The following is a 26,367-nucleotide window of genomic DNA, read 5'->3' as shown; positions in this document are numbered from 1 at the left end:
ATTTCAAATTAATTGTTCCATGCAGTCAATTATTTGCTTTCAGAATGCCTCAGGATTCAGGACTTTGTATAACAGTAGGATAATATCCAGGCAAGGGGCAAGAAAATATTGAAGAAAACACACAAAAAAAAGGTTGCTTTAAATCAGACATAAGCTACAGATAAAAAAAATTGCGTAGGGCAAAATCAAGTGTAGAAATGATACAGGCTTTGTCCTATGAACAGTGTTTTCTCACATAACCGGATACTCAGAAGTCCCCCAAACTTATCATCAGTAAGGTTCTGCTTTATTATTTGCACAAATAAGTACCTAAATGTTATGCAACTCCACTTACATCCTATAAATACTGTATCCTGACACCAGCTTTGAAATAAAACATTCTACAGGAATGTACCATCTACCTTATCTATATCACTTGTGTTGAATATAATCAAGACTATACAAAAAAATCTGGTATTAAAAAACAGTCTGCTGGATGACTCAACAAGCTGGGGGAAGGTGAAGAGTTGTCTGAGTCACAGTATTCAACATTGTGCAGACAGGTTTTGATTTATTAGCCAGAACTGCATAGGATTTAATGATATGAATGAATCCTATCTTTATGAAATGAATTCAAATATCATCCTAAAGTGAGAACATACACACATGCCTGTTGAAAGGTAATTACAATAGTACATGTACTGCATATATGCACTTATGTATAGGGTGCTTGCGTTCTAACAATTCAAAAGCTACAAACATGGATTCATGGGGTGGAAGAACCAGCTGTGTATTCACATTTGCTCGAAATACGTTAAATCGTAAGAAATAACAATAACAAAAAGGTTATTTCTCTAAAAAGTTAGTTAGGGGAGGGGATGTCCGTAACAAGATGCTTGCTATCACTTTGGCATCACTGGATTGAAGCAGGTAGAGAGGAAGAAAGATGAAGCAGGTAGAGAGGAAGAAAGATGTTTGGTTTCACTGAAAAGTTCCAATTCAAGCTACATTTTTAAAATAGTAATGCTATATCACTCACAGATGTAATTTTGGTGACCTCAAGAGTTTGGGAAATCTTGTAGCAAAGCACAAGATTTATTTTCTGTGCTAATTGTGATGATAAGAACAAGCCTGCTTATTTCTAAATTACAAATTCCTTAAATACAATGACCATACAGTTTCATGCAGGGGTCCCTCCCCTCCTCCCCTCCAGAATCTTTCTTTCAAAGAAAGACATAATAAAAATTATTTCATAGAATCCCATATGGTTTGGGTTGGAAAGGACCTTAAAGCTCATCCAGTTCCAACCCCCTGTCACAGAGCAGGGACACCTTCCACTATACCAGGCTGCTCCAAGCCCCATTCAACCTGGCCTTGAACACTGACAGGGATGGGGCAGCCACAGCTTCTCTGGGCAACATGTGCCAGAAGAACCAGCAAGAAGAAAGTCTTAAATCTTAATGTAGCCTAGTATGAGCCAAAACAATCCTTCCGTTCTCCTCACAAGCAGGAAAAGAAAATACAGAATTAAAACCTAACAATATTGCACAGTTAGTTGCATAGCAATTGCCACTATAACTGACAGTAAAGAACCATAATAAAGGATGCATCACCTTGAACATGCAATGCCACCTACATTTCTCCAGACTCCCTAACAGGCTAATTTTGGATCTGTTAACTTCAATCATATGACAGTCTATCAGAGCTTGTTATTACATTTGACATAAAAATTCTACCATCTCTGAGAGACCTATGAGAAAGTAAGCATCTTGTCTGACCCCTGTATGACAGAAGATGCAAGCATAAAAAGCAAAAAAAAACCCAAGTTGTTATGTTAAAATATGTTATTAAAGATACTTGCATTTTAAGAATGCCCTTTAACTTAACATTAAAAGAGAAATGAATACCAAATTGATAGAAGCCAAGAGACAGATACAAAAAATTACTAAAGATATAGAAAGATTCTATTATGAAAATGCAATTTAAAAGTATGAATGAAAATGAAATTGCCACTTCCAGGTAGAAAATTAATAATGGAAAGTTGCCTGCAACAGTAACTGCTGAGTGATCTCTCCCTGCCTTTATCTTGACCCACGAAACTTCTGTTATATTTTCTCTCCCCTGTCCAGCTGAGGAGGGCAGCAATAGAGTGACTTCGGTGGGACCTTGCACCCAGTCATAGTTAAACCCACCACAGTAGTAAAAATAGGTTTACTTATCAGGATAAAAAAATTAATGTGAATATGCATCCATCTTCATTTTGGGCAAAAGTTACTCTTTATGTGGGACAAGCATGGCAGTGCTATGGTTCTTCTACTCTTGCGCCTCATGGAAGAAGACCTGCATTTTGAGACAAACCTTGCAGAAGCTTCACTGAAGAATGAACAAACCAATCTTACGTGCTCCAGAGGCAGCTTGTTAATCACCTGCTGCAAGCTAAGGAGTAGCTCTGATAGATTCCTACATGGAGCACACTACCAACCAAGGCCAGTACTATACGCTATGACATAGCATCACTCCTGGGTTACTCCAGCTCACATTTTTTGACATGCAAACTTCCAGTTATTTCTCTTGATGAGATTGGTTTACAAGAAGTGAAACAACAAAACAATAAAGGCAGAACAAAGGCTGAATTAAAGCAATTATTAGTGAGCAAAAAATGACAATTCAGACTAGCTTGTTGATGAATGACTGTCATGGTTTAAACCCAGCCAGCAACCCCGAACCATGCAGCTGCTCGCTCATTCCCCTGCCTTCTTCCCCCTGCTCCCGGAGAGATGGGGAGGAGAATCAAAAGAATGTAACTCCCATGGGTTGAGATAAGAGCAGTCCAGTAACTAAGGTATAACACAAAAAATTTGCTGCTAGCACCAATAATAACGATAAGGGGAATAACAAGGGAAGAGAATACAACCACTCACCACCCGCCAACTGATACCCAGCCTGACCCAAGCAGTGATCTAGCCATTCCAGGTAACTGCCACCAGTTTATATAGAGGGCATGATGTGCTGTGGTATGGAACACCTTTTTGGCTAGTTTGGGTCAGGTGTCCTGTCTCTGCTTCCTCCCGACTTCCTCTCCTCCCTGGCAGGGCATGAGACTCAGAAAAGTCCTTGGTCAGAGTAAACATTACTGAGCAACAACTAAAAACATCGGTGTTATCAGTGTTGTTCCTAGGCTGAAAGTCAAAAACCACAGCACTGCACCAGCTACTAAGACTGAGAAAAAATGACTGCTACCACTGAACCCAGGACAATGACAAAGGCTGGATAGATGAATTCATTGCATCTTCACTTTTTTTAGTGAGTTCCGAGCAATTCAGGGGCTGTTCAGCTCAAATCAATTTGTTAATATAAATTAATTGTTCAATTATTTGTTTCAAGTCAATGTGAGATGCAAGATGATTCTAACAACTTTCCAGTATACTAGGGAGGAAAATCTAAAAATCTATGTACTGCTAATAGGCATACTAAATCTCAACTGACAAATATAGAGAGACATTCAAAATATGTATTTTTAAAAGTCACCAAATAATTTCACTTCATGTGAGACACTGGGATATGTGCAAGAATCACAAGCATCAACACATACAAGATATCATCAGTAGGAACAAATACATCACTGAGTCCAGAACCAAGCATAAGTTGTCAAAGTCCAGACTTGCCAATAAAATGGACCAGTTGGAAAACTTTGGAGAAGCAGGTCTTAAAAGGGTAACTCCAAGAGCTCCATCAAGATGCAAGGTAGGATCCATTCCAATGACCTACCAAACGCAAATTTCTTGATACATTGAGACCTGCAAGAGATGCTGAGAGGAAGCTGTAAACTCCATAAGCACAACAAATCACGTAATAGCATGCCATAAAATATGGATTTTTCTCTGGGTCATCTTGAGTACAAGGACTGAAAACTCCTGATAATTTATGCTTGCCAGCCCAGGAGGTTACTAAAACTCAATTTGCAAACCCAGCATGTTTGTACTGATTTGAGGGGTTTTGGACCCAGATATATGCACTAAGGACGTGCGTTACAGAACATGTATCTTTCACTTTGTCTTCTGTTTCATCAAAGGCTCCTACATGTAACAACTCTAAAACTTCATTGCTTAAGTACTACTTAACTTGCTGAAGGACAGCAGCCTTGGAACTGAATACCACAGTGGTTGCAAGTAAGTTCAGCTAAAATATATGAAAGACTAAGGACCTTTTTCCTGTGCTTCTCGGCACCACTGAAATATTAATTCATAGCTCTCTTCCTGAGAATATGAAAAATCAAAGCTAAAGCACATAAGGACAGAAAATATTTGCCAAAGGGGCCCCTCAATTTAACCTCTGTTCAAGTCCTTAATGGAAATAAGTTTGCAGAAAAAATATACCACCCCACCAGTATTAGAGTTTACATGAAGCCTCCACACATCACAGTGAAGAAGAAAATTCAGCATGAAGTAGCAATAATCCTTGTTTTACCTTTCTTTCGCATTCACTCTTCAATAAGAGCAACTTCCTCACTAAAAAAACCTTCTCTAAATTTCACCTGAAAAATATTCCTTCTCCTCTCCAATCCAGCCTTTGTTACTTCCATAATAATGTTGCTTCCATCTCATAATGCAGTTACATATCACGATTCATAAGCGCCCTGCAATTATTTCAACATCTATGGGAACTGAGCTGTATTGAGAAACAGTCCACTTAACAGACGACCTATTCTCTGCTGCTTATTATTTACTTGCTCATTTTGTCTTTCACAATATTGTTCAAATGCGCAGAATCACAGAGTGGTTTGGATTGGAAGGGACCTTAAAGCTCATCCAGTTCCAATCCCCTGTCACAAAGCAGGGACACCTTCCACTAGACCAGGTTGCTCCAAGCCCTGTCCCACCTGGCCTTGAACACTGCCAGAGATGGGGTAGACACAGTTTTTCTGGGCAACCTGTGCCAGTGCCTTACCACCCTCAGAGTAAATAACTTCCTCCCAAAGAGCTCATCTCAATCTCCCCTCTGTCAGGTTAAAGCCATTCCCCCTTGTCCTGTCCCTGTAGGTCCTTGTTCAAAGCCCCTCTCCAGGTTACTTGTAGCCCCTTTAGGCACTGGGAGCTTCTCTAAGGTCTCTCCTTAAGGAGCCTTCTCTTCTCCAGGCTGAACAAGCCCAGCTCTCTCAGCCTGCCTCCAGAGAAGAGGTGCTCCAACCCTCAGAGCATCTGAACCAGGTCTGAAAAGAGCACTCCATCTCTTGCCTCTATCCATGCAGAGTCACTACTCTTTTTATCTACTCCTTTCCCTTTACATGCCAGCAAATGAGACATTTGTTGCTGTCATTGCACTATCTTTGTCCACTGTTGAAAAAGAAACTAAGTTTGGTTATAAGGCTTCTGCTCAGTCTGTTTTTCCCAGATTAGTACACAGCACACAACACATATCAACGTGAAAGTGTTTTGTGGCTCATAAACTAATAATGCAATAAAAGTTTTCATTAGATTTTATGCTACCCTGGAGAAGAATTTAACATTTCATAGATGGAGGAATCAAGAATGAATGATCAAGTCACTTGTCCAAAGTAATTTAGTGGCAAATTCAACACAGAACCCAAGTCTTCTACTATATCCATTAGGTTGTACTCTTCAGTATCAACAGTTAGTATTATCAAAAACTCCTTTTGCAACTTTTCCTATTTAATGAGTCTTTCTGATCAAGCCTGATAGTAAGATGTCCCATTACAGAGAGAACAGATTATTTCTTCTGTGATAATGAACTGCAATCTTGATATGAAATGACAGTACTCCACTAACAGCCAGCGGGTTGGCTTGCTTGCCATCTGTTCATTCATGTTTCATTCCAAAGGGAAAATCATAAAGTAAGCTAGATGAACATTTCTGTGGTTTGAACTTTGTAGGTCATTTATCTCTGAAGGTTCAAGATAATGTGACTAAATTAATGTTTTTGTAAATAAATTTTGTGAATAAATTATATTAATGTAACTACTAAATTTTTATTATCCATGGGTAATTTAAGGAAAATTTGTTTTCCTTATAGAGTTTCAAGTCATGAGAACCACAGGGACTTTCCTAGATGGTTTCCATCTCCAGCTCTCACTGATTTCACAGGAACAGTAAGTGGTCAACATCTTTTGACTTTTTAGAAAGATAAATATAATGGCATCAAATCAAGTAACACTCTGGTAAGCCAATGATCTGCTCATCAATTTCTAATGAACACTCCTACGTATTTTTAAGAATTTTACCTGCCCTCTTATTTATTCCTCTTATTAGCTGAGCCTGGGGTATTGTCTTTTTGCTTTAGGCACTATTAGGAGAGGTTTAAAAACAAGGAAACAAGCTATATTTTATTTGCTCTATGCTTTGGTAGTCTGTTTTTCTACTCTTGCTCCATGAGTAACAGAAGTAGCTTTTTTGAAAGTAATAAATAAAAGGAAAACTATTTGAAATTTTTCTCTTCAGAAAAAAAAAGGGGTTTCTTTACTTAAAGGACACTGTGAGTACTGAAATAGTATAAGATACTGATTCTGACTTGATGCTTAATACAAGTTCTGAAACATAATTGTAGCAGTTAGAGAGCATATAGGATATTAGCATTTTCCTGGAACTGGCCACAATCAGTAGGCAATGATCCTAGCAGGAAAAGGCTAAGCAGTATGGAGTGTTGCATATTTAGTGATGCCATTTGGCTTATCAGGTGACTTTTGAATAAGAAATGTACGAGTGGGACTTATTCAGAAACCTCTACAATTTGAAAAGAAGTTACTGACAAAGGGAAATGTAGAAATAGCCTAGTCTTGGGAGAAAATATGTGTGGCATTCAGTCTTATTTCTCTGGAGTCAAGCATTCTTTAGACTAAAGGGTTTGAAAAAAGATAAGACTACCATAAGAGTAATTCTAGTACTCATATTTTTATTTACTTGTAGGAAATTAAAATAAAGGAATCATAAGCAAAGAATTCAGTCTTGAACTGATCAACACAGCATCAGATGCTTCATTTCAATCTGTTTCAAAATTTACCTCCAGAAATTAAATGGCAGTCAAGAAATCTAATTATCATGTTGGAAAAGATGTTAGATGTAAATAAAAGTATGTGGAATTATAACTGGTCAGGGAATTCAATGGGAATTCCAGGATTGGGAATTTATAACTTTAATAGATAAAGGAAAAGGGCATGCAGGCAGCTTTATTTCACTGAGAGAATGAAGGGACATCTTGTTTAATAGTGTTTCTGTTTTCCCCTTATCTTAGGAGTCCTAGCCTAGAAGCTCATTGCCCTAATCCATTACCTTTCCACTTTATTATTACAGCCTGACATCTTTGACCATTAAAAAGCATTTATCACTATGCATTGTGAAGTGATGCAAAATGAAGCAATGATCCATTTCCAACTTGATAACTTCTTGGCTGGAATAATGATGGTCAGACTGCTGTTCAAATGCCTATGAGTCTTTAATGATCAGTGTGCTATTCCCTTTAACTGTGCTACACAGACTTCTATTTGGGTAGTTAGGCTTGAAAACTCAAGAGTGATTTTAGGGTTGAACACTTTCTGTGTTTCAGATTCAGTTATAAAAATGTAAAACAACATGGCGTTGCTACTTAACCCCACTATTCATAACACACTTCTGTTACCTCCCTGCTTTTCTCTGAGAAACAGGACAAAAGAACAAGTACATTTTTTTTTTTTTAGTGCTTCTTTACTTAAACTTATCTGTAAAACTAAAAAGTGATTGTCAGAGTTTATATATCAAAATGGAGAAAAGCAGAGGAAGTTCTTCAGGGAAAGAAACATGATCAAACGTACATTAAAATTCTGACATACTTCGCAGAATTGAAGGAATTGTGGAGAAACTGCTCATACCCTCACAGGCATTTTCTTTCCACATTTAGGAGAAAATGTCCTTTAGTCCTAAAGATGACATCTAGGTTATAAGATTTCCTTCACTGTCCCCTATTTCTGCCTTTATCTTACACTCTCTCAAACTTGTAATCAGATCCATTTATAAATCAAATAAATGAACTGTCATACTGTTGTGTAATTATTTTCATTTTAATTAAAATAAAAAAATAAACAACTTGCATATAATATAATGGACAAGAAGAACAAGCTTTGGAATGAGCATTCACTTGCCACACTTCTTACGTACAAGTGTAGGTTATTTTCCCTACACTTGGTCTAATTAAGCCTTCTCAGAATCAGTGCTTTCTAATGATTTTTTTCCAAACCAAGCTTTCTAACAACACTTCACTCAAGTGAGATCCATCTGTCTCAGGCCTGGAGGAAGTTTTTCTTGTTTTGATTTCTTTTTAGAATGAGCCTTGCAGCTAATGCATGACATTTCCAAATGCCCTTCCAAATCCAAAAGAATAGTAAGGTTTTTCCTTTCAGAAAGTCAGTGTTTCCATGCATATTTGTTGCTTCTCCCTTCCCATTTTTTAATTGTTTTAAAAAACCATGAGCAGTATTGGATTCTAAATGTATAAAGCTACATGAAAGTATAGCACATCATATTTCTGCTATTTGAATCTTTTATCTGCATTTCATTTAAAGTTATGGAGCATTAACAACTACATTAATTTGCAATTAATGTAAGCTATTGCCAAGTAAGCAGGATATCTGGCAACTCTGCAGCAAATTATTTTCTCAATAAGCAAAATAGTTCTCACTTTCAGAAATGTCTTTTGGCTTCAGTATAACAGAGGCTTTTCTTACGCATCTTTCTTTATAAGTCCACACTGCCCCCATTGCCACCTGCAATGTGTTTCTTTAGAGATGAAATTCTATTGAAATAAAGGTGCTGTTGTAAAGAGTGAACTTCCAAAGTATGTTCTGGATGCCTTACACTGGCATCTATCCAAAATACCTTTCTGTGGGTTTCATCTTGCTAGGATGCTGCCACTGGCAATTGTGCTAGCAAAATGACAAACATAGTATCTGTAGTTCCTAGAGAGGTATGTACACGCTTTTGCTTCTGGTTTTAGTATTACACAGTACACCAGGGAAAGATAAGGGGTTTTTGACTGTTGGTTTTGTTGTTTTGTTTGTTTGCTTTTTTGTTTGACAAGGATGCACCACAGTCATCCTTTCTTTTCACAAAGCTCAAACATTATGTTCCCTATCAGTTGACAGCATGTTCATTCAGGCTAATTATGCGAACTTCTTCCCTGAATGAGATTATAAAACTATCAGGCAATCAAACAGGATTGCCTATAGTGACTAGAGATTACCACGTGGTCAGTGGAGTAGACAGTTTTCCTGTTGGTAGAAGAAATCACAATACAACCCATTGGTCACTGACAGGGTACTGCAATGGCAGTAGGCTGAAGGGCACCCTTCTTGAAATAAAAAATTGAAGAAACTAGTGAAGGCAGTTTTCTTTCTGAATATAGTATTCTGTTATGATGTCAAGTGCATCATATAGTAAGTTTTCCCTAGTCTTAACTTGTGAAAATAAGGTGAAAACAATGAGAAAAACACTGAACTGGAAGATAGCATTTATGTAAATTCACTTTACAAAATGCTTATTCTACCTACTCAGATATCAAGATGAAGAGACTGTAGCATTTGCTTGCTTAATTTCTAAGTTACTTCTAAGTTAAAGATGGTTTTCACATTGTCCCATTCTTCCCTCTAACACACCCCACCCCCCCCCCCCCCATTTTAATAATCATGCTCATTATCAAGGAACCTCATGGACATTTCACCCAATATATATTTTCTGCAAAGTCATGGATGCCCTTCAGGACAGTTTATGAAGACACTGGAAAAGGTTCTTCCTGAACCTGCAAATATTTAACCATTTTCTGGCTTCTAACATAAGATATTATGATAATATACTAATGAATATGCGATGGAAATATACTTTGCTTGACTGAAAGAATTACAAAATCATTTTCATCAAAATGAGATTATTTAGGCAACTTGAAAACAAAATGGTCAACTTCTCCATTTAAGCTTCTACGTGTGGTATTTATGTCTTCCCCATTTCTGGGAAAAGAAATCCCCACAGAAATCCCCAGTGTTTATTACCTACAATATCTTACCTCAGTGAGCTACCAGAGCTTTCCATAAAGTAAATTCTCTCAAACAAATTACACAGTCACTTCTGCTTATTAGAAACCAGCAGTCCCCAAAACAGGTGTCTTTGTCATGACTCCAGTTACTACCTTGATAGACAAGATCTCTGGGCGCTATATATAAGCAGCTAGACAGTATGGCCACTATTTAAACCAGAATCCAAATACTCAGATTCTGTCAGTCATTAGAATCAAAATAGAAACTTTACTTGCTGACAGTCTTTCCACTTTAATGGGAGAGAAACACATTATTGGACTCTTGTCACTTCATGTTATTTTTTCCAGATTATTTAAGTTAGTTTGTAAGCTTTAATACTGCATTTCACACAGAATTATAGACTGACATACAAATGCTAATATAACAACAATTGACCCTACAAGGCATCTACAAATTCTGATCTATCAATGGCTGTCAACATGCCTCAGTACTAACAGTAAACTTGGCATAAGAAATATTTCAGATTTTATTCAACAGGTTGAAAAATATTGCTTTTTCCATCCACTCTCTACAGCTGTAGGTTTCCTCATCATATTTAAACCTGATTTTGGAAAGTCTCTATAGGGATTGCCTCTGAAGTTTCTCATCCTACTTGTTCCCATGGATAAATGTAATCCAGTTTTTCACTGGAGTAAGCACATATGATTTGTTTTATATATTTTATGACATCTTATGCAACTACGCATCTCCACAGCAATATTTGCAAATAGAAAGCAGATTCTTCTCAACAGGTACAAGTGATAGCTTTAGCAAATGACTCAAATATTTGACAAAGTATCAGCCTTGCTTGATGAAAACCAGAATGAATTAAGAGTAATGAAGCTGCTAAACAGAGTTTAGATGGTCTTGCTTAGCATCAACTTCTGTAAGCTTTCTGGAGGTCTGATCCAATTCTTTAAACAGTCTGTTATTTCCTCCATCCCCAAAAGACAAAGGAATACCTCATGAGGTTGAAAAACTGGCCTGAGGCCTTCTTGTGTGAAGAACAAAAGAGTTTTGGAAACAACCAGACAGTGCTTCAACCAAACGAAATTTTTCAAAAAGAGGGCTAAGAGCTCTGGTGGACGTACCCTCGTATTTTAATAGAAGAAAAACCCTGTTAGGAATATTTCAGGCAAAATGTGTGATTTTTATTGAAGACGGTTTTGAATAAATTTACATTTAAGAAAATATGCCATTCTTACAGAATTTCGACTATACATTTTACTATATTTTTCTGTATGTATAGAAAAGTTTATATTTTTTTTTCCTTTAAATACATTCTCTGACAATGAAAAAGTGCTAGGAATATCAGTTGCTGAGGTGAGTAGCTTGAGAGAGGACGCCTGCAACACCGGAGCGGAGAGGGGAGAGATCAGCGTCCAGGAGCCTCAACTCAGAGCGACAAGAGCCACTGAGGAGGGAGCCTCAAGTCCTCAACAGGACTTGCCCAGGACTCGGAAGCTCAGCTCCCGCGAGGGGCTGACTCACAGGGGGCGGAGCCAGGAGGAGTGGCACCAGCTGGGAGTGGCTAAAAAACCTTCCCAGGGAGCGCGGCGACCAGAGCCGGCAAACAGAGAGCGTCGAGGCAGTTTGCGTGGCAGTTCGCGCGGGCAGGGGAGCGGGCAGGGGAGCGGGCAGGGAAGCGGGCAGGGAAGCGTTCCATCCGCCTCATCGACAGGACTCACCTGGAGTACAGGAGGGGGAAGGAGTGCTGAGAGACGTAGACGGATTGATTGACCAGATAGATCATGGTTACAACACGATCGAAAGCTGTAGTGAGTACTAATGTGGGTATCCAGACTGAGCCTTCCTGCAGACACGCAGCTGTGCAGGTCTCTGGCTGCAGCGAATGCCTGAGCCTGGCACTTGTATTGGAGGGAGCCAGTGACACTGCTTGTGTTCACTGTGAGCAAATAAATGACCTGCTCAGGCAGGTGGCTGAACTGAGGGAGGAGGTAGAAAGGTTGAGAGCCATTAGAGAGTGTGAAAGTGAAATAGATTGGTGGAACCACACCCTAAGGCAAGGGCAGAGGGAAGTGGTTCAACAAGCTATGGATCCCCTTCCCTCCTACCATCAGACAGAAGGAGAGAGCTTAATGGACAAGGATGGATGGAGGGAGGTTCCTCCTCAGAGTGGTAAGCGAAAACCCTCACAATCCCTTCCTCCCTCCCAATTGCCCTTGAATAACAGGTACGAGGTCTTGGAAATTCAGGGCCAGGTGAATGGAGATGGTGAGGCAAATCTATCTAGTGAGTCACCCAGGGCTAGTCACTCACCCCCATGCCTCAGAACTTCCCCAACCAAGAAGAAAAGAAGAGTAATTGTGGTGGGTGACTCCCTTCTGAGGGGAACAGAAGGGCCCATTTGTCGACCGGATCCACCCCACAGGGAGGTCTGCTGCCTGCCTGGGGCTCGGATTAGAGATGTTAAAAAGAAACTCTCTGAACTGGTGCAGCCGTCTGACTACTACCCACTGCTGGTTTTTCAGGTTGGCAGTGACGAAATTATTACGAGGAACGTAAGGGCAATGAAGAGAGACTACAGGGCAATGGGACGGCTGGTTAAAGGGTCTGGAGTGCAAGTGGTGTTTGCCTCCATACCTGTTGCAAGCGAGGGTGAAGGGATATATAAGAAGACTCTGCAGGTTAATGTATGGCTACGTGACTGGTGCCAAAGGCAGGGGTTTGGGTTTTTCAGTCACGGGCTGCTGTATGGGACACCTGGTTTGCTGGTGACAGGCGGGATACACCAGTCCCAGAGAAGAAAAAGGGTTTTGGGGCAGGAGTTAGCAGGGCTTATTGACAGGGCTTTAAACTAGTTAGGAAGGGGGGAGGGGATTTAACTGGGCCTGTTGGGGACAAGCCCAAGAGGAACATGCTAGGGATTGAAGGATGGCGGGCTAAGGAGGACTATCAATCTCTTGTTTCACTTCTGGGAAAGGATAGCTTTTTAGACCCTGTCCCGCAGGGAAAAAAGGGTACTAGGACTGGCTCCCTGAAATGCCTGTACACCAATGCACGCAGCATGGGGAATAAACAGGAGGAGTTAGAATCTAGTCTGTGTGCGGGCTAAAGGTTATGATCTAGTGGCAATTACAGAGACATGGTGGGACAGTTCACATGACTGGAATGTGGTCATGGATGGCTATGTCCTTTTTAGGAAAGATAGGTCAGCAAAGCGAGGTGGTGGAGTTGCTCTTTACGTGAGAGAGCAACTAGAATGTATTGAGTTCTGTCCGGGGTCGGATGAGGAGCAAGTGGAATGTCTGTGGGTACGAATCAAGGGGCAGACTGGCACGGGTGATACAGTTGTGGGGGTCTATTACAGACCTCCTGATCAGGATGAAGGAGTTGATGAGGCTTTCTACAGGCAACTGGAAGTAGCCTCGCGACTACATGCCTTAGTCGTCGTGGGGGACTTTAACTACCCCGATATTTGCTGGAAGACTCACACAGCCAGTCATTCACAGTCTAGGAGGTTCCTCGAGTGCATTGATGATAATTTCTTAATGCAAATGGTGGACGTACCAACTAGGAGAGCAGCGCTGCTAGATTTAGTACTCGCCAATAAGGAGGGTTTGGTCGAAGTGGTGACGGTCAATGGCAGCCTTGGCTGCAGTGACCATGAGATGGTGGAGTTTAGGATCCTGTGTGGGAGGAATAGAATACCTAGCAAAGCCACAGTTCTGGATTTCCAAAGGGCCAACTTTGGCCTCTTCAGTCAACTGCTAAGGGAAGTCTCATGGGAAAGTGTACTAGGCGGTAAAGGGGCTCAAGATAGTTGGTTAGCATTCAAGGACCGCTTCTTCCAAGCTCAGGATCGGAGCGTCCCAATGAGTAGGGAGTCAAGTAAGGGATCTAGGAGACCGGCGTGGTTAAACAAGGAGCTGCTGGGCAAACTCAAGTGGAAAAGGAGAATCTATGGATTATGTAAGGAGGGGCTGGCCGCTTGGGAGGAATATAGGACAGTTCTTAGAGGATGTAGGGAGGCAATTAGGACAGCTAAGGCCTCCTTGGAACTCAATCTTGCTAGTCGGGTTAAAGACAATAGAAAGGGCTTCTTCAAATACACAGCAAATAAAACTAACACAAGAGGCAATATAGGCCCACTGCTGAACGAAGTGGGTACCCTGGAGACAAAGGATATAAAGAAGGCAGAGGTGCTGAATGCCTTCTTTGCCTCTGTCTTTACTCCTGCAGACTCTCCCCGAGGGCCCCGGATTTCTATAGCCCCAGAAGGAGTCAGGACAAAGGAGGAGTTTGCTTTGGTAGATGAGGATTGGGTTAGGGATCAGCTATGCAAACTGGACATCTGTAAATCGATGGGTCCGGATGGAATGCACCCACGGGTGCTGAGGGAGCTGGCGGAGGTCATTGCTAGGCCACTTTCCATCATCTTTGGTAAGTTGTGGGAAACGGGCGAGGTGCCTGAGGATTGGCGGATGGCAAAGGTCACACCAATCTATAAGAAGGGCAAGAAGGAGGACCCGGGTAATTATAGACCGGTCAGCCTTACCTCCATCCCTGGAAAGATGATGGATGGAACAACTTATTCTTGACTCCATCACTAGGCATATCAAGGATGAGGGGGTCATTAAGAACAGCCAACATGGTTTTATGAGGGGGAAGTCATGTATGACCAACCTTATAGCCTTCTATGAGGAAGTGACTAGGTGGAGGGATGATGGTAGAGCGGTAGATGTAGTTTTTCTTGATTTCAGTAAGGCATTTGATACTGTCTCCCACAGCATCCTCATAGAAAAGCTAAAGAAGTGTGGGCTTGACGATCAAGTAGTGAGGTGGGTCGAGAACTGGTTGAAAGGAAGAAGGCAGAGATTTGTGGTCAATGGCGCAGAATCTAGCTGGAGGTCTGTGACTAGTGGAGTTCCTCAGGGGTCGGTGCTGGGACCGGTGCTGTTTAATATTTTCATCAATGACCTGGATGAGGGAACTGAGTGCACCCTCAGCAAGTTTGCTGATGACACAAAACTGGGAGGAGTGGCTGACACACCAGAGGACTGTGCTGCCATTCAGCGAGACCTGGACAGGCTGGAGAGTTGGGCGGGGAGAAACTTGATGAAATTTAACAAGGGCAAGTGTAGAGTCTTGCATCTGGGGAAGAACAACCCCATGTACCAGTACAGGCTGGGGGTTGACCTGCTGGAAAGTAGTGAAGGGGAAAGGGACCTGGGGGTCCTGGTGGATAGGAGGATGACCATGAGCCAGCAATGTGCTCTTGTGGCCAAGAAGGCAAATGGCATCTTAGGGTGCATTAGAAAGGGAGTGGTTAGTAGGTCAAGAGAGGTTCTCCTCCCCCTCTACTCAGCCTTGGTGAGGCCGCATCTGGAATATTGCGTCCAGTTCTGGGCCCCTCTGTTCAAGAAGGACAGGGAATTGCTTGAAGGAGTCCAGAGCAGAGCCACAAAGATGATTAAGGGAGTGGAACATCTCCCTTATGAGGAGAGGCTGAGGGAGCTGGGTCTCTTTAGCTTGGAGAAGAGGAGACTGAGGGGTGACCTCATCAGTGTTTACAAATATGTAAAGGGTAGGTGTCAGGATGATGGAGCTAGGCTTTTTTCAGTGATATCCAGTGATAGGACAAGGGGCAATGGGTGTAAACTAGAGCATAGGAAGTTCCACGTTAACATCAGGAAGAACTTTACTGTAAGAGTGACAGAGCACTGGAACAGGTTGCCCAGGGGGGTTGTGGAGTCTCCTACACTGGAGATATTCAAGGCCCGCCTGGACAAGTTCCTGTGTGATGTACTGTAGGTTACCCTGCTCTTGCAGGGGGGTTGGACTAGATGATCTTTTTAGGTCCCTTCCAACCCTTGGGATTCTGTGATTCTGTGAATAGAGAATTAATTTTTCATGAGAAATCACGGCTGAAGCCATGACAGGGTCAAACTCTTCACCTGGAGCTCTGCCAGGTGGGCCTTAATGTTTTCCTCGAAGTTCTACCTTTTGGAGACAAAATATGGAGAAGTTTGTCTCCAGACTCTCTTCCTCAAATCTTCCCTGATGAATACTGAGAAAATTCTAGTTATCTGTGCAGGATGTGGACCAAAAAATCTTTAAATACTCTCCAAAAGCTACTAAACAATCATTTTTGTTGTAATTTTTTTTCAGTTGTAGATATGTTCTGAAAGTCTAAAAAAAAAAAAAAAAAAGAAAATATCCACTACCCCCAAAATTCCGTAATTTTTTTCACAAGGCTCTGAAGGAAAAAATAAGAAACTTTTTCTGTAAATTGGCAGGGTTCCTTCCAGTGCCAAAGATCTGCAGCAGATACTTAGATATGACAAAAGAGAGATAAAAGGTTTTTGCTTCAGGCTGTAGGATAGCTTACATTTTTTCCTCTCTAATACATATTTTTTAAACAGATTTAAAGCCAAGGCTGCCTTCTGGCAGGTCTTATTCAAGATTTATCCTGCTTATAAAAGACACTGCAATTACTATAGACAATCTTATAACTTCCAAGAGATGAGTGAGTGGCTCTAGACCAGTTCATAACATGAAAACACATTCTCCACTGGTGATTTCAGCAGTGACCCCAAGGTCTCCATTTACCATTGGCCTGGACTATCAGTTTCTTTCCAGATAAGCGCAGAACATCTCAGCGTGACATAGATAAGGGCATTTTTCAGCTATGTTTCTGAATAATCTGTTCCTGCTCAAAGCTTAGAATGAGGTTTCCACCCACATTCTGCTAATTCTGCCAGCCACTTAAAACTTTTTGGTACAAAATTTTGCATCCTTCTAGTTCTCCTTTTATATTCCTTTATTCATTCCTTCATCAAGCTGTCAGCCACCTCTCCAGGGTTCACTGGAATTTTTGTAGAGGCTTTACCCATAAGAAACAATCAATCATTGTGTATCTCTCTACTTCAAATTTGACTTCTCTGAAAATGAAGTATTGGCCTCTCTGTTCAAGGTGTGGAAGCATGACACCCATATTAAGCTCAGCACACCTAAAGCAATGTTTCTAATTCATTTTCTTTCCCAACCATTATCCAAAGTCTCTGCTGCCAGTCCTTCATATTACCAGACCTATCTCCAAAGCCAGAAGCAGACACAATGAAGACACAACTGTAGGTACAAGGCCAACTATCACCTAACCAGTAGCACATGCTGTCACATGCTTAATATCCTTCTTCATCTTTCCTATTACTGTCTGATGTTTCATGTGCAAAAAGAGGCTGTCTCCTACTACAGCTGACAAACTTCATCACCCTTTCAATTGTGCCAATTGATAATTTTTCCCATGCTGTCTTTTCCCCTTTTGGAGAGGACTCCTTAGAACCATTTCCTACAACACTTCATTAAAGAGCTTAATATTGCTTTTGAAAAATCCACTCTGACATCTACCAATTTATTTTGTGTAAAGAAAAATCAGTGATAGCAGGCTGCTGTGTGTTTGTATCACACCTAATGGGCAGACAAACGGCAATATATACTTCCTTTGCATTTCATCACAAGCACAGATGTTTGTACTATAAAATCTTGATACTAAGAACAAATCAATTTTTACTGTAATTTCAGAGTCTAGTGTAAAGGTCGTGGCTGATGACAGACTCCAGAATTTGTTGGCAGAAATTATTCCAATAAAATAATAGTCGTGGAATGAGTATCTGCCATGTTTTAGGGTGTTGCATTTGATAACTATGAGTCTGTGCAAGATAGATAAGTTCAAAAGAGAAAAAGAAATTTAAAGTTATGATTTAATAATTACATTCTTTCATTAGATCTAAAATAGAGTTTGAGCCTCACTATTCCTGTGTTATCAGTTCACTGAATTCACAAATCCCTATTTAATAAAAGTTAATTTCCAGCTATGTAATCGTCCCCTTTGGACATGTAAGGAAGACATTAAATACCTCATGTAATGATATATGAGTTTAATATTTTAAAGGTATTATTATTATTGAAAGATTTCCTGTACCTGATAAAAATAATTATTTGTCTCTAATAGAACAAGAGATTGGGCTCCACAAAATTGAAATGTTCAGGTTTAATTTATTAATTCTATTGTTTTTAAGCTCTTCACAGGTTACATTGGCCCTCATTTTACTGAGCTGTGAGAGGTGGCACTGTTAAATTATTTTTTTCTGCCTGCTTGTTGGCCTTCATAAATACACTAACCTAAACATATGAACTGCCTATCAGATGTAGCTTCAGCTTCTGACCATGATAGTCAAGTAGCTGAAATCCTGCTATATATAGACTTTTGATTCTGGCATTTCCTTTATTCTTAAGGACACATACTGGACACACACTTCATGCTAAGTTCAGAAAATGAAGTTCAGATTGAGATCCAAAGAATCATTTTGCTAAGTTACCTTTATATGTAGAAAAAAAAATATACCTATTAACATAAAACATAATTGGAGTTTATCCATCTTTTAAACCCTCTAGTGCTGCACAAGCAAGTTGGAAAGCAAATCAGACAGATAACCTGCCCTTAAAGCTGTTCGTATACAACACTATTTGAACAGGGAGTAGCTAAAAATGCAATTTTAAGTGAGGTTTTACCAGTTTATGAAACATCAATAACATTTACCATCATCTGAAATCTGCATTTTCCATCTCGTTCCCACAGTAGATGTTTTGCTCATTTTCCTTGGAATTTACAAGCTAGAGAGCCCACAACACATTTAAATTAGTGGCTTAGTGTACCTCCCATCTCAGAATGTCAAACTATCTTTGTTTCCCTGCTAAAACAGGCAAAATTCAAGAGTCAGATCTGGACTGTTACTTGTGTTGAGTGGTAGGGTATTTTTCCTCAAGAAGTTTCATTTACTAATCAAGAAAAACGGCATTATTATTTGTGAGAAACAGTTCCTTATTTCCAATTTATTTGTGAAATTCTTTGAAGATACATCAAAAGCAAAGCAAAAATCACAAGACTGTAGGTAAAGGCAAAAAGCACAATATGAACAAAGGCTAAGGAAAGACACTTACATATGTCACCCTGTTTAAGAGTTGGCTTAGACCCATTATAATCCTGCCAGGTCTTGTGACCCTGAGGGGTTCTCCTCACCTTTCCCTGGCTGAAAGCAGCAGTCCAGTCAATGGAACCAGTGCGTTTGACTGCACAAACAGTGCCTCCACTACAGGTCTCAGTTCTGGTGGCTGGTCAAAAAACTCTTCTAGGAAAGTCCATTTTGTGACTACTACAATGATGACTGAGTCAAGAACACAGTTTTCGAAAACATGAGTTACTTTATAATTACAAAATGCACAGAAATTAAGACTTATTTTCTACTTACCAGTGCTTGTGGAGTTGTTGGGAAGCGCTTAACCATTCTGTCTCAGCATCATTATTTCAGTATCTATTTTTACTTATGTTCATTTAGCATTCTGTTGCTTCTAGCTTCAGCCCTAGAAAAAGTGAACTCATTTCAGACTCCATAAAGTCAAGCGAAAGGCTTTCTTAGCTTAACAATGGTTTGGGTTGGAAGTGATCTTAAAGCTCATCCATTTCCAACCCCCTGCCATTGGCAGGGATACCTTCCACCAGACCAGATTGATCCAAGCCCTGTTACACCTGGCTTTGAACACTTCTAAATGACTCCTCTTAAAAAGTATCAGCTTAACATGTCCTTCACAAAACAGGAGACCTCTTCCACCACACACACATAATTTTGCATTCAAAAAATGGCATTGTCTTGTTTTTCATGTATGTATTCAAATTTTGGAGTTATCGAATCATAATGTGAACCACAGAAGGCACACATGAGGGTAAACAGAGAAGGGAAAAAAAGAAATTGGAAAATTATTAGTATCTTTCTTCCAGGTGCCAGAGTATTTCACAGTTCCATTTCAGCAGGACTTTTGAAAATTCAAGGACTTAAAAAAAGGCAATAAAATATTTAGTGGTAATTGAAAACTTGTGTACCTATGTGTGAACAACATGGATGGATTCCTAATCTGTTCCTAAGTTCAATCTTTTTAAAGTAAACATACATACACTTGTACAAATTCATGCAAGGAAAGGATGCCTTGTAGGAAGAAATGCAAGGACATACCTTATAGTTTTGATTATATGGCTGTGTTGTGGATGGAATGTACAACCCTTTGTAGATTCTATATCCGTAAACTCTCAAAGCTTTGGTACAAGGATACACAGCCCTAGTTGCACACAACAGAAGTTATGATGTTCAGAAATTCTGAGTCCTTGATTCTCTTATTCTTAATAAGATCTGTCACAGTCCAGTGATAAATGTCATAGGGAATCTTCAAAGTAAACAAATCTTAAATTGCAAAGAACTGTACAAAGCCAGGCGATTTTATATTGCTCCTAATTTAATCACAAAACTAATTACCCCAGAAAGTGAAATAATCATTGTCTCAGAATGACTGCAGTGGGAAGAAAGGAATGAAAGGAATGAAACAAAGGAATAATCATTGTGCTTCAGTATCCGTGCTTATACAATGCTTGGATACTGTAAGAGCATCTTGGAAAAACCTTCTGCATTCTACCACATTGTATTCTTCCAAGAACAGCAAACATAGATCTGGCTACACTTAAACTGTATTATTGGCACGGGAGAAGAAAGGAGCACTGATAGTAACTGCATTCAGTGAGCTCTGAATTCAGCAGCAGAAAAGCACGTGCTGCTCACTGAATGTTAATATCTGTATCTAGAAGAGGAAAAAAGGAAGGGCAAAAATATTGTTTATTTTAGGGGACAATTCTCTGACATCAAGCTGTATGTTCAGAGTCAATGGCAACAAAGTTAGTCTTGAGTAATGATGAAGCAGAAAAGAGACATAGTGGAGAGAAAATAAGGAAGAGGATTACTTTCGGAAGTAAGCTAATTGCAGAAGTTTAATAAATTAAAACTTCTGCCCTTAATTCACAAATGGTGCAATACAGAAAAGTTAATTCCTTCCACTGGGGAGAGGGAGGGAATGAAAGCACCCAGTAAACCTGTTCAGCACAAGCTACAGCAGTTGTAAATACCAACTGTAAATAAATATGCCTCGTTTTCATTTTTGGAATATGAGATTTCCTATTTGTTTCATGATAATTATAGGTAGTAGACTGGCGACATTAAGAAGTTTATTAAGCTACGGCAGGCATAGCCTGGAGGATGGCAAGTCAATTGGAAATGTCAGAAGCCAGTGTGCTCCATACTGCTGTGATTTAAACCTCTGTGATGTATCATGTGTTCAATGCTGTTACAACTGATTTCCATAAATAGATGCAATCCCTCCGTCTTCAGTCTGATTTTTAAAGAAATTCTGACATGAAAATTTGGATATATTTTTTTAATCCTTTCTACACGTATTTCCATGTATAACATGCATTTCCTCCCCGCCCTCTATTTTTGGTTCTTATTTTCACCTTTGCTGATAAGCAGCACATCTATCAAAAACAGTCTCAGAGAAAAAGTTAATTCAAACTCAATTTGTAAATATTAAGTTCAAAATGCAATTAATCTAATATTTTGAGATGAAAAGGGAACATCTCAAATACTGATTGTCTTCTTTATGAAAGTGTTTGAGACACCATAATAATTTGCATTAGGAGATATATTTTTTAAATCATATATTTCACTCAACAGTAATTTTTGAAAATTATCCAAACTCATTTTAAAGAATGAGTTGACACTACATGCCTCAATTTGGGTGTAAGAGCAGAATAGTTTTGACTGATCCTGAAACTATCTTTTTTCTTCCTTTATTTTTCAGTACTGCCATCCAACTGAATGGTTTTCTTTCTTCCTCTTCTACTATATTGTGCCAATATGCTTTTCCAAACTGAAGCAGGGGGACCTAGCAGTAGAATATTTATTTGAGCAAGCTGTTAGGCAAAGAGAGGAAAGCAGCAAAAAGCAAATAAGCAATAGCCCTCCTGACATCCTCAGTCTGCAAAATTCCTGATACTTAAAATTTGAGATCAATATTTTTAAAGGTAGTAATTCTCAGAATGTTACACCTAAACAAACTTTTAAATTAGTCTCTGTTGTATCTAAACATGGAAGCAGATGCTTTTTATTTCAGTCATGGGATTTCCTGGTCAGGAAGCAAGTGGTTCCACTCCATTTCTCATGCAGATCTCCTGTACAGAAGAGTTTTAAACGGCTTGATGTACTGAAATAACTGTTCACACACAATAGACTTGATTTGCATATATATACATTCAGAAATTATTTTCAGAAAGAACAGCAGTCTATTATAAATGAATCCTGGGTGGCTGGTAGCGTTGCTAATGAGGAATCACACCTTTAGGAATTGTTAAGAGTCCTCCAGAATGACTGTGGTACACATTCTACAATACCAGTCAATTAGAACAAAGTCATACACTTTTGTTGTTCTCATTACTGGGCCATTGTTCCAAGAGCAAAGCAAAATAAGTTAAAAAACTGCCTGAAAGGAGGGCTGGAGTGGTCCTGCCCTACATAGGGCTTCTATACAGCCAGGGCAGCTGAAGAATGTGAAAGACTACTGCTCAGTGTATCTGCAAGCACTGTGTAGTTGCAAGAAACCCATGGCGACTGTTTCCCAGAACAGTGATAAAGCCAGTCAAGGACTGTGAAAGCAACTTTGGAGTTTTGCACATCATGTAAAAAGGAGCAAAGGGATCATGGGTTTCATATGACAGAACAAAAAGATAGAAAGATGAAGGAAAAAAATTAACTGGATGAGCTTTAAGATTCCTTCCAACCCAAACCTTTCTGTGATTGTGAATGATCTAAAGCTGAGGACCAATCTTGTTGTTTTCAAAGGCTGAGATGACTTAGGCTTACATACTAGATTATAACTGCAATCTGAGAGTAGAAACTCAGAAAGAAACCACTGATAAATCCAGAATAATGTATCAAAACAGAAATATGAATCTGCTAAATAAAGCCACCCAATCCCAAATATAATTTATGCAGGATAGATTACAATCTGTCATAACAGAGAATTCATAGAATCATAGAACAGTTAGGGTTGGAAAGGACCTCAAGATCATCTAGTTCCAACCCCCCTGCCATAGGCAGGGACACCTCATGCTAAACCATGTCACCCAAGGCACTGTCCAACCTGGCCTTGAATACTGACAGGGATGGAGCATTCACAGCCTCCCTGGGCAACCCATTCCAGTGCCTCAAACCCTCACAGGAAAGAACCTCATCCTTATATCCAATCTAATCTTCCCCTGTTTAAGTTTTAACCCATTACCCCTTGTCCTGTCACTACAGTCCCTGATGAAGAGTCCCTCTCCAGCATCCTTGTAGGCCCCCTTCATATACTGGAAGGCTGCTATGAGGTCTCCATGCAGCCTTCTCTTCTCCAAGCTGAACAGCCCCAACTTCCTCAGCCTGTCTTCATACGGGAGGTGCTCCAGTCCCCTGATCATCCTCGTGGCCCTCCTCTGGACTTGTTCCAACAGAATGGTGCAAGAAAAATACCCAGACAGAAAATTTGTGAAGCCCAGTAGTCAAAGTACACACAAATAGTACATGAAACTGCACATGTTGTGACAATGCCAAGAAAAACAATGCTCTTCTGTACTGTGCAGGCAACCCACTCACCTTGTGCTTTGTAAACATTATTCCCACCCCATCGCTTAGACATAAGAGCCCTAAGGCAGTATGTGTCATCAAACTTCTTTTTATTGATCTTCCAAGGAATTCCTACCTCCTCTAAATCTGTTCTCTCATTTTCTCTTGGTGTTGTCGGCAGTTGTACACAAGAACATACTTTATTTCACCAGTCTCAATCATTTTATGGTAAATATGCGGTATTGAATTTTCTATTGAACTGCATCTTTTCCTGTCATCTCCACAAATAGAGAAATTTTCATATTATGTTTACCTTGGCAGTTTTAGCTGCACAAGGACCTACAGCCTGTCAACCAAATACACAAGTGAAAAATTTATTGTTTATTTTGTTTCAGGTTTAAACTATGCAACCAAGATTTATTTATTTTGTGGTAGGTCATTGTCATGCCTGTGATCTTTATAACCACCCCATTTTATAACTAAAGTAAGAGTGATTTCGGAAGTGAGACCTCAGTTCCAGTGTATGCTCCACAACAGTTACTGATGTCATGGAAATGAATCAACTTGACAGAGTAAGCATAAATTCATAATTTGAAGAATATTGTGCTACAGCTTGGAAACATAGAAACTTCCAATTGAGTAATTATAGACTCATAGAATCATAGAATAGTTAGGGTTGGAAAGGACCTTAAGATCATCTAGTTCCATCCCCCCTGCCATGGGCAGGGACACCACACACTAAACCATGTCACCCAAGACTCCTTCACATAGTCCGTAAGAAAATCACACACATACTATGCTTGAAAGGTTGACTTATAAACCAAAACCGATCAAACCCAGCAATTTTTCTAGTATGTGCTGAGACCTTAAGAAGGAACACATTATTCTAGACTTGGTGAAACCATTTAGTAAATTGCTAAAATCCCAGTACCCTCATTGAGGGCCACATGTCTACAGGGCAAGACCATAGGCCACACAAAGCACAATAGGTTTAGAAATGACATAAGACACTTGGTTCTAAACACAGAATGGTTTGGGTCAAAACGGCCTTTAAGGCTTATCCAGTTCCAACCTCCTGACACAAGCAGGGAAACCTTGCACTAGACCAAAGTGTTCAAAGCCCCGTCCAATACAAAAACTCATGTTATATAGGCAGCATGGTATATACATGACACCAGTGATGTCTCAGATCTAACACTACGAATGAGATTACGATCATTCATCATATTCCAGATCAACCAAACACAAAGAGAGAAGCATACTCCTATTAACTGGCTTTAAAGGCAATCATCCTCAGATGTTTGCAGTGCATAGCCCATGATAGAAGTCATTAATTCCATCCAGTGAATGCACGTTCTGTGAAACAAGGACACACCAATGTCAGAGAATCCCCAAGAAAAAGACCGTTAAGATACAGCTTCTAACACACTTTTCTAAGTAAATAGCTAGAAGAAGATAAGTCTCTGATTGGATGAACACTGTGACAAGACTCAGGGAAATGTGACATTTGAGTGGCTTCTCAAAGTTCATTCAGGCTTATGCAAACATTGTATTTGAACAGTTCACTCCAAAGTGAACCACACCACAGACAAGGTGAGTGGCAAAAAGTTTATCCTTTGGTAAAGCAAACAAGACCTTCTATTTTCATTGCCTACTATTAATTAGATTTTAGTAGCAAATATATTACAGTGATTGCTTTTCAAATGCAGAGGAGCTTCAATGATTATGGAACCCTGAAGGACAGAGTTGAAAGAAAAAGGACATCTTCTCTCTTAGAAGATTTACAGAGGTTTTATTTTCCAAACTGAAATGTAGTTTAGAGCACAGGCCTAAAAGCAGTTCCATTGCTGAGCTAACAACCTGAAATGGCTGGTAAAGCTTGAGGGATCATGGGATCACAGAATCACAGAACAATTTGGATTGGAGAGGACCTTAAGATCATCTAGTTCCAACCCCCCTGCTACAGGCAGGGACACCTCACACTAGACCACGTTGCCCAAGGCTCTGTCCAACCTGGCCTTGAGCACTGCCAGGGATGAAGCATTTACCACTTCTCTGGACAACCTGTTCCAGTGCCTCAGCACCCTAATAGAAAATAACTTCTTCCTTATATCTAACCTGAACTTCCCCTGTTTAAGTTTAAACCCGTTCACCCTTGCCCTGTTGCTACAGTCCCCGATGAAGAGTGCTTCTGTGACATCCCTGTAGCCCCCTTCAGATACTGGAAGGCTGCTGTGAGGTCTCCACGCAGCTTCTCTTCTCCAGGCTGAACAACCCCAACTTTCTCACCCTGTCTTCATACGGGAGGTATGGACTTGCTCTATCCTATATCACAGATAACACCAATAAACTAGTGTTACCTAAAAACAGCTTTTCTAACTGAAGATACAAACTGTTAGCAATAAATTCTGCCTAACTCACTTATTCCCACAGCTGGAGAGCCACCCAAATCAGAACTATGAAATAATCTGTATTTTTTTTTTATTTTAGTAATATTTTCTTCTAAATAAAAGAGCATGCCTATCCTCGTTTTGGTTGGCATAGAGTTAAGTAGCTGGTGCAATGCTGTATTTCAGCTTTAGTCTGAGAACAATGCTAATAACACACCAAAGTTTTTAGTTGTTGCTAAGTAATGCTTACCCCAATCAAGGACTTTACAGTCTCATGCTCTGCCAGTGAGGAGGCGCACAAGGAGCTGGAAGGAAGCAGAGACAGGACACCTGACCTAGACTAGCCAAAGAGATATTCCATACCACAGCACATCATGTGCAGTATATAAACTGAGGGGAGTCACCCAGAAGGACAGATCACTACTCGGGTTGGGCTGAGCACTGGTCA

General features: G+C 40.0%; 2 long non-coding RNA genes across 2 annotated transcripts in view; one reads left to right on the top strand and one right to left on the bottom strand.

The window, feature by feature from the left end:
• The window catches only part of LOC136017677 (uncharacterized), a 256,952-nt gene that overhangs the window by 124,087 nt on the left and 106,498 nt on the right, over nt 1-26,367 (bottom strand). Inside the window, exon 2 of the long non-coding RNA XR_010614038.1 lies at nt 19,303-19,414. This is a non-coding gene — a long non-coding RNA (uncharacterized LOC136017677). The remainder of the gene's footprint in view (nt 1-19,302; nt 19,415-26,367) is intronic.
• Nucleotides 1-26,367, top strand: part of LOC136017676 (uncharacterized) — an 829,506-nt gene that overhangs the window by 765,064 nt on the left and 38,075 nt on the right. The gene's annotated exons all lie outside the window — the stretch shown is intronic.

The sequence above is a fragment of the Lathamus discolor genome, chromosome 6 (assembly GCF_037157495.1).
Source record: "Lathamus discolor isolate bLatDis1 chromosome 6, bLatDis1.hap1, whole genome shotgun sequence".
In the NCBI taxonomy this organism is placed as follows: Eukaryota; Metazoa; Chordata; class Aves; order Psittaciformes; family Psittacidae; genus Lathamus; species Lathamus discolor.
This window is presented reverse-complemented; position numbering and strand designations above follow the sequence as displayed.